Genomic DNA, 14731 nt, shown 5'->3' on the forward strand with positions numbered 1-14731 from the left:
GATTCAAGTCCCACTGGCCCTAGGAAGTTGAAATACTTCACTGAGCATTTTAATGCATTTAGTTATTTAATTCTTACAACTATGTTATTATTATCCCTTCCCTTCCTTCCTGAGAAAAGGTCTAGGGACACAAGTATAAACATAGTTCTTAAAACAAGTGAGTTATCTGAAAAAGTCTTCATACCAAATAGTGGAAGCCCCTGTTCTCATTCTTTTTTTCTTTTTTTTGGGGGGGGGTCCGGTCGTGGGGCCTGAACTCTGGGCCTGGGCGCTGTCCCTCAGCTCTTCAGCTCAAGGCTAGCGCTCTACCACTTGAGCCACAGTGCCACTTCCGGCTTTTTTCTTTTTGCTTATGTGGTGCTGAGGAATCGAACCCAGGGCTTCATGAATGCAAGGCAAGTGCTCTACCACTGAGCCACCTTCCCAGCCCCCTGTTCTCATTCTTGACCCTAATGGGTAGATGTTTTTCCATCACATGAATTTTACCTGAGAAAACAGAATTAACCACAGATGACAAACAGAAGAATTACATAGATGATGTGGAAGGTGGTACCAGTATGATTTCTGCGTAGCTGGCAAAGACAGCAAGAAGACCGGAAGAGGCTACCTGAAGGGTCTACTTAGGAGGAAAAACAGAGCTGAAAGATTGTTTGATACAGGTTTTTGGCTTAAGAGCCTTTTGGAGGATTTAAGAATTAGCCATTTGTACACACACATGCCACGCCTACTCCAGTGGAGTCTGCTTAACATGGGAAACCATCTTTCAGACCTAAGATAGGGGCTTCAGAGACCTATCTCTGAGTATTGGGACTTCACCGAAGTCTACCTCAGAGAATGGGGCTTTACAGAGACCTATCTCTGAGTTTTGGGCCTTCACCGAAGTCTACCTCGGAGAATAGGGCTTCTAAGAGGCCTACTCCTGGAAAGGCTGGCAAACCCCTGGGAAAGATGTGTTTCTGCCTTTCTTTTCCTCATAAGAGTGCCTATTAATCTTTTACTGTTTCTACTGCTCTTTGTACTTACTCATTGTCAATGTTCCCTTATTCAAAACTCTTTCTTAAGAGTGTTGACGACTCCAATATCTGATGAGTGTCTTAAAAATATGACTAACTCACCAGAGTTAAGTGCTACCCTGAAAGCCCCTCTTATGGAGGCTAGTAGACAAGTTATAAGTAAATATAAAATATTGGGGGTTTCACGAAGTCACTTCAGCAGAAGGAATTGTTTGTAAGGGATTTACAAGAAGCTGTAGGCTCAGCTAGAACAGAAAGAATGTATGGCAATTGCTGAGATAACTATTTAGGAGAAAGAATTTCCTGCTATTTACTAAGAGACTTGCTAGATCCAGGTCTCCTTGAGGTTTACTATTAAAGAAGAAACAGGAAAGATCTTATGGGAAAGTTAAGGCCTCTATAAAGATAGGTAATGGTTAATTGGTGACAAACATCGTAATCGTTGTATTTCTTAGAGATAAGCCGGAAACAAGTGCCTATCAGGTGACCAGCTGGTGACCACCCAAAAATGAAGCCATGCAGCAAGATTGTGTAACCTTTTGCCCTTTCTCATGAAGACTTCTGTTATAAAAGTTTGTTATCCTCTGCATTAAATCACACTCAGCATCCACTCCTCTTGTGTGTGAGTTGTCTGTTTGCCATCTTCCCATCCTATTCCAGGTTCCTCCCCTAGGTGTCCTCCGTGGTCCCGACAGGACAGAACCCAGTCCGCTGTCGAGAGCCCTGCAGGGAGTCTCTCTGCATGATAAGCTTGACTATCTCGCTGGAACATCTCTCGAGGCTATTTACAGAATCTGGTCTTTGCATCCTGCCCCAAACAAACCTTTTCACATTGCCCTAAGCAAGCATCCTGCAGCTGCTACGCCCAATGAAAAAGCTTCCTTATTCTAAGCATATAAATACCCCTGTGTGAAAAATAAAATTTGGCAGCTTGATCAGAATCCTTGTCTTGCTGTCCTTCTTCGTGTCTCTTGTCCCTTCATTCCTTCTCACTTAGGTTCATTGCCCTGGTTGAAGTCCTGCGGGTCGGAACAACTGGCGCCCAACGTGGGGCTCGAGCCTCTGACTAAGGAAGGAACGCCGTCCTCCGGGAAAACTTGGCCAAGTACATTCCGAGATCGTGAGATCGCCTCGACAGACCCCACCGAGAGACAGATCCAGGAGGAGAGTGGGGATGGCGCAAGGTGAGTGACCGACCCACCATGGGACAAGCAATGTCGTCACATGATCTATTTCTGTCAGACCTCAGGGAGGCCTTCAAGACACGGGGAACGCGGGTTAAGAAAAAGGATTTAGAATTATTTTTCTCATTCATAGAGGACTTGTAGGAATCATAGATGCAAAAAGATGGCAAAGAGTAGGAGATTGTTTAAAAGATTATTATGAAACCTTTGGTCCGGAAAAGGTTCCTGCTACCGCCTTTTCCTATTGGAATTTGATTAATGAAGTTTTAAAAGGTTCTCTATTTGATAGTGGAATTTTAAAACTTGTAAAAACAGGAGAGGAGGTTCTCCAACATGCCTCTCGGCCCCCCGCGGCTTGCCCATCGGTTGTATTAGATCTTGAAACTCCTTCTCAAAAGGTAGATGAACATTATTATCCTGTACCCCAGACTGCCCATTCCCCTCAGGATAATTTAAATCCCGAGGAGGAGGCTCAATATCATCAGCATGATTGGCCCCCCTTACTCAGTCACCCCCTACCTCAGACTAAACCCTCTACCTCAAATATTCCGCATTCCTCCTATGCGCCCCCTCCCTTTTGTGACCCAGCCTTTCAAGGGCCCACTGCCACTCCAGATCCAGATGTTTTTTCTCCCCCCCCTTTACCTAACCTGTCCCCTTTACGCGAGACTCTTCAACATAGGCGAGAACACCTTCAACTTTTAAAAGAACTGCGGTCCCTTGATTATGAACTCCGCATACTGGCCTTGGCTGATACGCCAAAACCGCCTGAAAAAATTAAGGTTAGATCACGCCATCAATCAGTTCTCGCCTTTCCAGTAACTCGGAGCCAGACAGATAAGATCTCAGAGGGTGAGGAGGATGAATCAGAAGAGGAGGAAAAGGAAGATGAGGAACAGGATACTGGGGATGAAGAGGAACAACCCGCCCAGGGAAAAGGCCAACAAGAGTATAAGAGGCTTAGCCTTCGGTTTATTGAAAAGCTTAAAAATGCATGTGCCCAATATGGCCCGACTGCCACTTATACGTTAGCCTTGTTAGAAAACCAAAGTGCGCGCTGGCTCACCCCTAATGATCGGAAGTTCCTGGCCCGCGCCACCCTTAGTGGGGGTGATTTTGTTTTATGGAATGCGGACTTTAAGGAACAATGTAGAGAGACCGCGCAAAAAAATTTGGCTAAAACATCTTCAAAAACCTGGACCTATACTAAACTTTTGGGTAATGCGCCCTTTGATACCAATGCTAAACAGGCGTGCTTTCCTACCGGACTTTTGGCACAAATTCAGAACGCTGGCCTTTATGCTTGGAAGCGTCTCCCTCAAAAGGGATCGGCTACTACTTCCCTGGCAAAGGTTAGACAGGGGCCAGAGGAACCCTACAGTGACTTTGTCTCATGGCTTAACTTGGCCGCAGAAAGGCTTCTTGGGCCTAGTGAAAGTGAAAGTGCCTTTGTTAAACATCTTGCCTTTGAAAATTCTAACCCGGCATGTCAAGATGTCCTCCGGCCACATAAAAACAAGGGTGACCTCTCTGCGTTAGTCAGGCTTTGTGCTGGAGTAGGGACCGCTCACGCCATGGGGCTCGCCATTTACCAACGCATTTCAAAGTTCAGTCCCCAGCTCGCATACTTTCGGCAAACAAAGCCAAGGGGCAATGCCCTCTCAAGCTACAGGTAGACCATTCCCTGCCACTCTTTGTCTTTTAGATCAAGAACAAGTGGCCCCAAGGTGGCTGCCAGAACACTTGATAAAACAGGTGCATGGCTTACCACAACCCAGGGGAAACCTTCCCCCCAGGATGATGGATGATGCCTCTTCTCTTGCAGATGCAGCTAGAACTCCAGACATGGACCTTCCTGTTTGAATTTATTAAATAACGGATTAATCTCTTGGTTTCTAAGCCCATACAGGTTCATCACCATCGCCTTGATATGGCAGACTGCGGCATTGAGATCTAGGATTTACCCCAGGCTTTTAATTAGTGTTTTTGCCATGAGCTTGTTCCAGTGGGAAACAGCCCCCCTTTTTGTTATTTAGAAAATCCTTCTCCTCATTCATAACTCCTGACCATTCAACGGGCAAGACCTATTGCCATAAGGAATAGTTCACCCCTCCTCCTATAGGCCCCTCTGCTTGGGGGAGGATGCACCTATGGGAGGAAGAAAAAATGCTCAAATCAAGGGTGCAGATAAGACTGCAGGGGGATGGATCCGCGAGATCCCAAAACCCAAGACCCCTGAGTGGCAAGCTCTGGTGCATGACGGTTGGCATGCATACCCACAAGCCGTCTCCTCAAAAAACATGCCAAGGCCAGTAAAATTCCCCTCCCCGAGTGAGGATGCTTTCTCAGAGCGGAGAAAAACCCTGGCCCCTTAGAGGAACAGAGCCTCTGTCACCCCCTTAAAAAGAGCACCAACAATTGATGGTCAATTTTCTAAATAAGAAAGGGGGAGATGTCGGGAGTCCTGCAGGGAGTCTCTCTGCATTATAAGCTTGACTATCTCGCTGGAACATCTCTCAAGGCTATTTACAGAATCTGGTCTTTGCATCCTGCCCCAAACAAAGGCCAGGTAGCTGCTATTGACCACCTTTTCACATTGCCCTAAGCAAGCATCCTGCAGCTGCTACGCCCAATGAAAAAGCTTCCTTATTCTAAGCATATAAATACCCCTGTGTGAAGAATAAAATTTGGCAGCTTGATCAGAATCCTTGTCTTGCTGTCCTTCGTGTCTCTTGTCCCTTCGTTCCTTCTTGCTTAGGTTCATTGCCCTGGTTGAAGTCCTGCGGGTCTGGACAGTCCGCGGCACACACATACACACAAAAGTGAGGGGGGAGAAAAGCAATGCAATTATCAACTCCAGGAAAATAAGTTGTCCACCTAGGAAATGTGAACAATCATTTATGTGTTTATAGTAATCTGAACACAGAATTTTTTTGGGGGGGGAGGGTCCGGTTGTGGGGCCTGAACTCTGGGCCTAGGCGCTGTCCCTCAGCTCTTCAGCTCAAGCTAGCGCTCTACCACTTGAGCCACAGCGCCACTTCCGGCTTTTCATTTTGCTTATGTAATGCTGAGGAATCGAACCCAGGGCCTCAGGCATGCAAGGCAAGCGCTCTACCACTGAGCCACCTTCCCAGCCCTGAACACAGAATTTTGAGGCAACCAAAAATTTTTCACCAGGCATGGTAGCTCACACTTGTAATTCTAGCTACTTAAGAAACTGATTTCTGAGGATAATGGTTCAAAGCCAGCCCACGTAGAAAAGTATGTGAGATTCTTGTCTCTAATTAACCACCAGAAATCTGGTGGTAGTGGCACTGTGGCTCAGAGGTGGAGCCCTAGCCTTGAGAAAAAAAGAGCTCAGAGACATTGCCCAGACCTGAGTTCAAGCCCTAGGACTGACAAAAAAAATTTTTTTTTCATCAAATGCCAATACTTACTATGTGCCATGGCAACAGCTTTCCATAACTTGACTCATTCAATCATCTTATGTATTGTTATAGTCAACATCCTATTTCAAAGACAAGGAAACTGGGGCTGGGAAGGTGGCTCAGTGGTAGAATGCTTGCCTTGCATGCATGAGGCCCTGGGTTCAATTCCTCAGCACCACATAAGCAGGAAAAAAAGCCGGAAGTGGCCTTGTGGCTCAAATGGTAGAGCAGTAGCCATGAGCTGAAGAGCTGAGGGACAGTGCCTAGGGCCAGAGTTCAAGCTCCTTGACAGACAAAAAAAAAAAAAGATAAGGAAATTGAAGTACAGATAACCACTTTGCCCAAGGTCACACAGCTTGAATTCAAACCTGGAGCTCTACCAAGTGGGAAGAAAGCAATTTCAGAGGATGGGGGGAAGTTAGAAGATTGGATAGAAGAAAGTTAAATCCCCATGTACCCTAATAACAAATCAACTCAGGCATATCTAGAATAGATAACACATTTATTAGGTAACAGATACAGGAAATTTTAGCTCATGGAAACTACTCCATTTGGAATACAGAAGTATATATCATTAGCAATAGCTAAAAACAGCTGAAAGTGTCTGGCGAGAGGGGTGGGCAGTGGACTTTGCTATTACTGGAATTCCATTGTTTGATATAATATATTTGGATAACTTAACTGTAATGCTTATCAAACAGGGTCAAGACAGGGCGGGTGGGGGTGTCTCTTTTTCCTATTTGAATAGTTATGCATTTATTTCAGTATTTATTAGAAAAAATATAATGTATTAATCACAAAAAATACTAATAAAAAGCACTTGAGTGCCCTCCTTTTCCACCCCCCCCCCCAATCATTATTGTTTTGATGCGGGATTCAGTATCCTATCTTCTAATGAGGCCAGTAGGCCCAGAAGACCTCAGTCATCTGAACTAAGTGTTCATTCACATTTACAAAATTTATCCTTTGGGGGCAACATACTGTCACACATCCATCTGCTAACAGCCTCTTCCATGCCAAAGAAATGGATCCTTCCAGAAGTATACCCCAAGACTCCACACTATTCACCTGTATTGAAATAAGGATACTGGGACTAACCAGCACCATCTTGGCCACATAGTAGATGGTAGGGAAATAGGTTTAACTGGCACCATCTGATAGAGGAAGGTGAAGTCCCACCCCTAGGTGATGGGTGTGCCTGTATTCGTATCGGCAGGGGCAGGGATTTGGAGGATAGGTTACTGGATCTGTCAGTCCAGTGCCTTGAACTCCTCAGATTCTCAGGCTCTCTGTGATTCTGTCCCCTGACCGTGACCTTATTTAGGCCTGTACTAGCTCAGGTGCCATTATGCCATGTCTCATGTCTCCTAGCTCTCCTATGGCAAACATGGTGTTCCACTTCAGTGTTCCATTGGAATTGATCTGGTTTGTTGGTATTTTCTGCTCTTTCTTTCTTCTCCTGCTCTCCTGGCTCAGTTTTCTAGCAGTGTTAAGTGTATTAAGATGGCTGCAGGTCTTTGGGACAGGAGTCCAACAGCAGTTGCCGGCTTTCCAATAAAGACTCCCAATTCAACTTCTCAAAATGTGGCTTCTCTGTTTCTCACAACTGAATTCCCATACAACTATATCAGACTCTAAAAAGATACCTATTTTATAATAAAAATGGACATATTTCTGATCCTTAGTTATTGAGCACACAGAGATATTTAAATCCAGTGTCCTTTATCTTTAGGATAGCCTATTTCAATCACATTAACATCTTCCAACTCGACTTTCAGCTTAAAGGGTCAAGCAAATGCTGATGTTGGGGATTTCTACTGTTTTCAGCTACTACCACTTCACAGATGCTATAGCCAACAAATCAACAGTAATAGCAGCTGTTATTATGTTACAAAGGCTTTGTGTTTAAGAGGCTCCTAAATTGGAACTACCATAATACGTGGGGACAAGGTCAAGAGATATCACAGTCTGACAACAAATCAAATGAGAATCAAGTGTAGTTGATGAGCTCAGACATTTTCTGACCATATTTCAAGGCCCTTCCCAGAAGCAAGCCATTATCCATTATGATAAATGCCAGAACCATTCGCTCAGATGTGTTAGATAAACTGCACCTGGAAACTACAATGTGGCTTTGTGCCCTGCTGCTTAACAATAGAAATCTTTGGTACCCCTTAACGAATGCTGATGGGGAGAATTGGAGGACAGGAATCACAGACTTTGGGGGAGGGGAACATTAGTCAATGCCAACAAGCAGAAAAAGTCCACTGTATCCAGCAGAGGGCAGCAGAGGCAGCCTGCCTTGCAGGCGGCCTTACCACAGGACACCGTGTGACCGCTGCACTGGCCATTTCCACTTGGAAAAAAACCCGGTACCACAAAACGGGGAGCCCCAAGAAAGACCTATTTAATATGAGCCAGGAGGCTCACAGAGAGAGAAGATTTCCTTCCCAGAGGATGCCTGGCCTGTGGGTTTATTCTGGTGATGCTAGTAACTGGTTTCTGGACACGGTTTGCCTCTTCTAGATGATAAGGAAGACAGGAGGAGCCAAGGAAGAGTGTAAAACTAAGAAGAATATTTAAATAACATTTTACTTTGTTGTTCTAAATAGGCTTTCTTCAATAGGAGCAAACCTATATTCAGTCCCTTTTGAAGTTTATCTCATGCCCTAGAATCCACCCATTGGTCTGTTTATTGAGAGAGAGGATATGTACTCCAGATCCTGGTCATTCCCAGAGGAGCCATTATGATGGCAATTTGGTTTCTGCACAGCTGAAGGCCGGAACATAAACTCCTAAGGACTTGGCCAAGATATGAGCAATTAATTAAACTCAGTGTAAAATAACTACCCAGCACTTCCTGCTGATTTACTAAAATATCCCCTGGATCACCAATGTTCACCCCCTGCATCACAAAGGGGGACAGGAAACTCCTTGACTCTGTTTCCCCAGGGGCCTGCCTCCTATCCTTTATTTTTGTTGGTCATGGAGCTTGAACTCTGGGCCTGGGCACTGTCCCTCAGGTCTTCAGCTCAAGGTGAACGCTCTACCACTTGAGCCACAGCACCACTTCAGTTTTCTGGTGGTTAATTGGAGATAAGTGTCTCATGGACTTTCCTGCCCAGGCTGGCTTTGAACCGTGATCCTCAGATCTCAGCCTCCTGAGTAGCTAAGATTACAGGTGTGAGCCACCAGTGCCCGAACCTCCTATCCTCTTATCAGGAAGGGTGATATTCTAACACAGGTAATGGTAAGCAAAAATTGCCTGCATTTCTTTGGTTAAGAACAGAGACATAGAATGTGGTTGAATTTCCTGCTTCAGCTTCATGTGTATGAGTTAACAGTACAAGGTTAGAGTAGCTGAGATGATGCTTCCAAACAGCATAGACACATCCTGGAGAGGTACTTAAAGGAAACTATGACTCGTTGTATTCCCCAAAGGTGAGGAAAAACCCAGCAAAACAGTTGCTCTCAGTGCCATCCCAGTCTTCCAGTGGTCCTGATTTATGAAAGTTTCTGGGTTTATCTACTTTGTATCTTTCTCCTCCAAAGCCATTCCAGAGGAGTCCTGTTTGGGAAACTCCCATGAAGCACAACCAGGAAAGATCAAGGCAGAAAGGGGTTGGGATTCAGGATGTGGCTGAGTGGTAAAGTGTGTGCCTAGCATGCTCAAGGCCCTGGGTTCAATCCCCAGCACTGTAGAGAGGGAAGAAAGACTGAAGAAAATAATACAAAGTAAGGTAGGCTAGAAGAGGATGTTAGTTGTTATATGCTCTGTGTGTGTGTGTGTGTGTGTGTGTGTGTGTGCGTACATGTGCACGTACACACACACACTGACTTGTGTACAGATGCTGGTCCCTAGAGCTTGAACCCAGGACCGGGGTGCTGTCCCTGAGCTTTTCCACTCAAGGCTTGAGCCAATGCTCCCCTTCCAGCTTTTTTTTTCTTTTTTTCTTTTTTTTTAAAGAAGTAGCTAATTGGAGAGAAAAGTCTCACCAGACTTTCCTGCCTGGGTTGGCTTCAAACCTTGATCCTCAGATCTCAGCCTCCTGAGTAGCTAGGATTACAGGCATGAGACACCTAGACCAGGCTAGAGTATGCTTTTTTTTTGTTTTCTTTTTATCTTGTTTTGTTTTTTAAGACATAGTTTCTCTCTCTACATAATTTAAGCTGTCCTTGAACTCAGATCCTCCAGCCTCAGCCTCTTAAGTGCTGGGATTACAGGCATAAACTACCACAACAAGCTTTAGTATTTTGTTTGTTTGTTGCACTGAGACACTGTCCTTGAGTTTTTCTGCTCAAGACTAGATCCTACCACTTGAGCTACAGCTCCAGTTGTGGCTTTTTGCTGGTTAATTGGAGATGAGAATCTCACGGACTTTCCTGCTGGGGCTGCCTTCAAAATGCAATTCTCACAGTAGCTAAGATTACAGAATGAGCTCCCAGAGGCTGACTTTAGTATGTTTTGAAAGAAGAAAATGGAGAAAGAGCTTTTTTTTTTTTTTTTTTTTTTGCTTGGTTGTGGAGCTTAACTCTGGCTTGGGTGCTGTCCCTCAGCTCTTCAGCTCAAGGCTAGCCCTCTATTACTTGAGCTGCAGTGCCACTTCTGGTTTTCTGGTGGTTTATTAGAGATAAGAGTCTCATGGATTTTGCTGCCCAAGCTGGCTTTGAACTGCGATCCTCAGATCTCAGCCTCCTGAGTAGCTAGGATTACAAGTGTGAGCCACCAGCACCCGGCAAGAAGGAGCTTTTTAAGGGGAGAAGATGGTCAGGAACATGGAGGGTCTTAAGAAACCCTTTCTTATTTGAAAAGATGTTGCTCATATATTGATCAGATGTACATCTTCTTTGCAAATAGACCTTATGATCAAAGCTTCAACAGAATTACAGAAGAGATTGACATAATTCTGCTATTTCCTTTGAACCATGTGGATCATTTTAACATGTTATCTTATACCCTAAGAACAGCATGAAAACTACCAACACACAGAATCTGAACTTAACCAAAAACCAGGCAACTTTAAAATCCAAACTATTGAACCAAGAGCTTTCCAGAATTATCTTTGCTGTCTGCAAATTGTTGGAGATATTTCCTCTCCATCTGTGGGCAAGCTTCATACTCCAGAATGCTTGGTTCCAGCACCTAGTTACAAGGCTCTATCTAGGCTGTCCCCTAAGACAGCTATCTCATTGTGGCCTGGACTAGCAATTCTCTATGGTGCTGTCACCCTCATACAAAAGGGACCTCTGTCGCTCCTAATACTGAAGTGATTTGAAGAAAAGAACAATGTTATGATAACCACAAAGGTAAGAGGTGGTCAGTGGATTGGTTTTACAAGGAGATTTTGGGGTTACAACAGAATAAGAAGCATAGGGTCAGGAGGAGCTTTCTGGCTAAGGAATGAAAACAAAAAGAAAAGGAAACATTAGCTAGAGAAAGTCTCCTGATTACCCATAGGAAGAATTTTAATACCTGAGCTGCTAAGATGCTTTTGTTCTTCCTCTCTCTCTTTCCCCATACTCCCTCTGTCTTTGTGTCTCTGTCTCTGTCTTTCTGTCTCTCTGTCTCTGTCTGTCTGTCTGTCTGTCTCTCTGTCTGTCTCTCTCTCTCTCTCTCTCTCTCTCTCTCTCTCTCTCTCTCTCTCTGCAGAGATAACAGGGAGGAATTGGAATTCACTTGGGAAATTACCTCAGAAGCCAGCTATGGCAGAGGGCAGCTGGAAACAGGTACCCACGTAACCATAGTGACAGAGCTGGTGGAGGGAGGGAGCAATGCAGACAGAGCACCAGATAGAAACAAAACCCAGAAGATGGAGACACCAGATCAAGGGGTGAGGGACAAGAGCTGGGAGGAATTGAAGATGAATTCTGCTTTTTTTTTTTTAAGGAAGAATTAATAACTACAATTAATTGGGAAGGCCAGCTGCAGATAATATTACGGATTTGTTTTACATTTGAAAAGAAGTTTAAATGTTTTCTTTAGAGCTCGGCTACTTGAATGAATCAAGATCGGGGTGCGCAGTGAAAATTGTGTAGGAAAGAGGACAGATGTCATGAAGGTTGCAGAAGGAAGGAAGCCAGAGTTTTCCAGAATCTCCAGGATGCTTCCTCCCAGCCATTGTGGCACTGGGCTGCCCTCTGGTGGCAGTGGACTTCAGCCAGCAGGAGATGGCACTTGCAGAAACAGGTCTGAGCTGGCCAGAATTATTACATAAAAAATACAGGTTCTTCATGAAGGTTAAATGCCAGGCAAACAATGAATAATATACCAGTAGGTATTTGTGCCTGAACGACACTTTGTATAGTGGCCCACGAGGGTCACATTTCTTCCTGCTGTTCTTCCAGTACATTTTAAAAAGAATGAAGGTGAAGAGGGAAGGAAGGATAATAGACCTGAATCATAACAGCTTTCTTTAATCCACTCTATCTCTTCACCCACCCCCTCCTTTATCATCATCATCATCATCATCACCATCATCATCATCATCACCATCATCATCATCATCGGGACTCTCTCAATTCCCTACATCTTCAAGAAATCAAATCAGAAAAAAAAAAGCTTCTTTAAAAAAGGGGGGGGGGCTTAAACCGGGTGGCAGTGGCTCATACATGTAATCCTAGCTACTCAGGATGCTGAGATCTGAGGATCACGGTTTAAACCAGCCTGGGCAGGAAAGTCTGTGAGACTCTTTTTTTTTTTTTTTTTTGTCCAGTCGTGGGGCCTGAACTCTGGGCCTGGGTGCTGTCCCTCAGCTCTTCAGCTCAAGGCGAGCGCTCTACCACCTGAGCCACAGCGCCACTTCTGGCTTTTTTCTTTTTGTTTATGTGGTGCTGAGGAATCGAACCCAGGGCCTCATGCATGCAAGGCAAGCGCTGTACCACTGAGCCACCTTCCCAGCCCAAGTCTGTGAGACTCTTATCTCCAATAAACCACCAGAAGATGGGAAGTGGTGCTGTGGCTCAAGTGGTAGAGGGCTTGCTGTAAGCTGAAGAGCTGAGGGACAGCGCCCAGGCCCAGAGTTCAAGCCCCATGACTGACAAAAAAAAAAAGGGTAGGGCTTAAAACCCCCTGTCCAGTGCTATAAGTTTCTTGAAGGCAAAATTTTATTTTATTTTTTTATTGTTACTATAAAGGTGATGAGCAGAATCAGGTAATGAGTATATTTCTTTTGGGGCAATGTCACCCCTACCCTTGCTCTCTCCGTTTTTCCCTCCCATCCCTCCCCATACTTTGTTTAGTTCATTTTCAACATGCTATCTAGTGAGTACCATTGCTATATTTATTCACCCTTTGTCCCTCCATTTCTATGTCCCCTCTCCAAGACAGATAAATGAAGAAGACTTTTGTCAATCTTCTTCTCTTGGATCTTAAAGAGTGACTGGCCTGCTAAGTGCTGGTGGCTCATGCCTGTAATCTTAGCTACTCAGGAGACAGATCTGAGGATGGCCATTTAAGCCACGAAAGTCAGTGAAACTCTTTATCTCCAATAAACGACTCAGAAATGTCTGGATGTGGTGCTATGGCTCAAGTGGTAAAGTGCTAGTTGTGAGCCAAAGAAGCTTGAGAACAGCACCCAAACCCTGAGTTCAAGTACTAGGACTGTTGCTCACACACACACACATACACACACACACAAAGATGACTGGCCCAACTGCACAACCTTTTCCTAAATATTGGCTCCTATTACAGCCACTGTCTACAGACTCTACTGGTGCAGTCTCCAGGTTGTCCTTCCCTGGGTCCAAACCTGGATCTAGGCCATGTGTCTGCAGACTGTAGGTTCCTGCCATCTGCCTGCCCCTTATGTAAGAGGTGCTTAAAAAATGCTTTCTACTGAGAAATGTTGACTCTTCGTAGCCCCATAAGTTAATTGGGAACAGCAAAAGGGTAGGCAACCTAGATTCCTCCCCCCTCCCCCCCACACACACTTTTTTTTCTTTTCTTCTTCATTTAAAAAACTCTATGTCCTATGTCCTGAGCCATTCTCTCTGAAGTCACTTTGCAACCATGTTGGAATCCAGGTTGGGGCCAGGCATCTCCGCTAGGCCTGCCTCATCAATCCTGCAACCACGGACTGTCACACCACCTGACCCCACCTCTGACCATCCCTGCATGCTTACCTTCTTTCCCCTCTACCCCCAATTCTCCCTATTAGCTTAAGGCAAATGTTTGCCTCCCAAGACAGCTAAGGATGACTGAAAAGGTACTGAATGCTGTCTATCCATGTAACAACTGTCCTTTCTCTGTCCTCCATGTCTCTTTATTTGTGACTTTGTGACAGTTGTGCTGCTCTCTCCCACAGGGGCCTGCCCATCCAGCACTCCTGCAAGCTTGTCTGTTCCCTACCTGTCCAGACTTCCCTGAAAAGTGCTCCTGGCCTTCTAAAGAAAAGAGAGAGAAGCTGGGCGCTGGTGGTTCACGCCTGTAATCCTAGCTACTCAGGAGGCTGAGATCTGAGGATCGCGGTTCAAAGCCAGCCCCGGCAGGAGAGACCGTGAGACTCCTATCTCCAATAAACCACCAGAAAACCGGAAGTGGCACTGTAGCTCAAGTGGTAGAGCGCTTGCCTTGAGCTGAAGAGCTGAGGGACAGTGCCCAGGCCCAGAGTTCAAGCCCCACGACCGACAAAAAAAAAAAAAAAAAAAAAGAGAGAGAGAGAGAAAGAAGGAAAGAAAGAGAGAAAGAAAAGAAAGAAAGAAAGAAAGAAAGAAAGAAAGAAAGAAAGAAAGAAAGAAAGAAAGAAAGAAAGAAAGGAAGGGAGGAAGGGAGGAAGGGAGGAAGAGAGGGAGGGAAGAATAGAGGGAGGGAGGGAAAAAATACATTTCCCAGCTAGCTCCCAAATTCCTGAGGAAACTGAGGTAGCCAAAGTTGGATCAACTGCCAGGGGCCCTCTTTCTGGTTCTACTGGCAAGTTCATCTTCCTCTTTGCAATAAACTTTTCTGCTCAGAGTTTTCACTGTTCTTGCCTTATTTCAATATAGTCCAGAGAACAAGGACACATGCATCTGCATCTCAAGTTCATATTGAACTCCCAGAGCTTGAAGTTGGAGGTCTAAAAACATCAGCTTCATTTGTAACCCCTCCTTGCTCTATATCTCTAAATTT

At 44.9% G+C, this 14731-nt stretch overlaps 1 non-coding gene across 1 annotated transcript; it reads left to right on the plus strand.

The window, feature by feature from the left end:
* Positions 1 to 9253: 9253 nt before the first annotated feature.
* On the plus strand, positions 9254 to 9327 carry Trnaa-agc (transfer RNA alanine (anticodon AGC)). Its single transcript has one exon. It is a non-coding gene; the product is annotated as a tRNA-Ala (tRNA).
* The last annotated feature ends 5404 nt before the right edge of the window (positions 9328 to 14731 follow it).

The sequence above is a fragment of the Dipodomys merriami genome, unplaced genomic scaffold (assembly GCF_024711535.1).
Source record: "Dipodomys merriami isolate MVZ:Mamm:240054 unplaced genomic scaffold, mDipMer1.0.p SCAF_14, whole genome shotgun sequence".
NCBI classification, from domain to species: Eukaryota; Metazoa; Chordata; class Mammalia; order Rodentia; family Heteromyidae; genus Dipodomys; species Dipodomys merriami.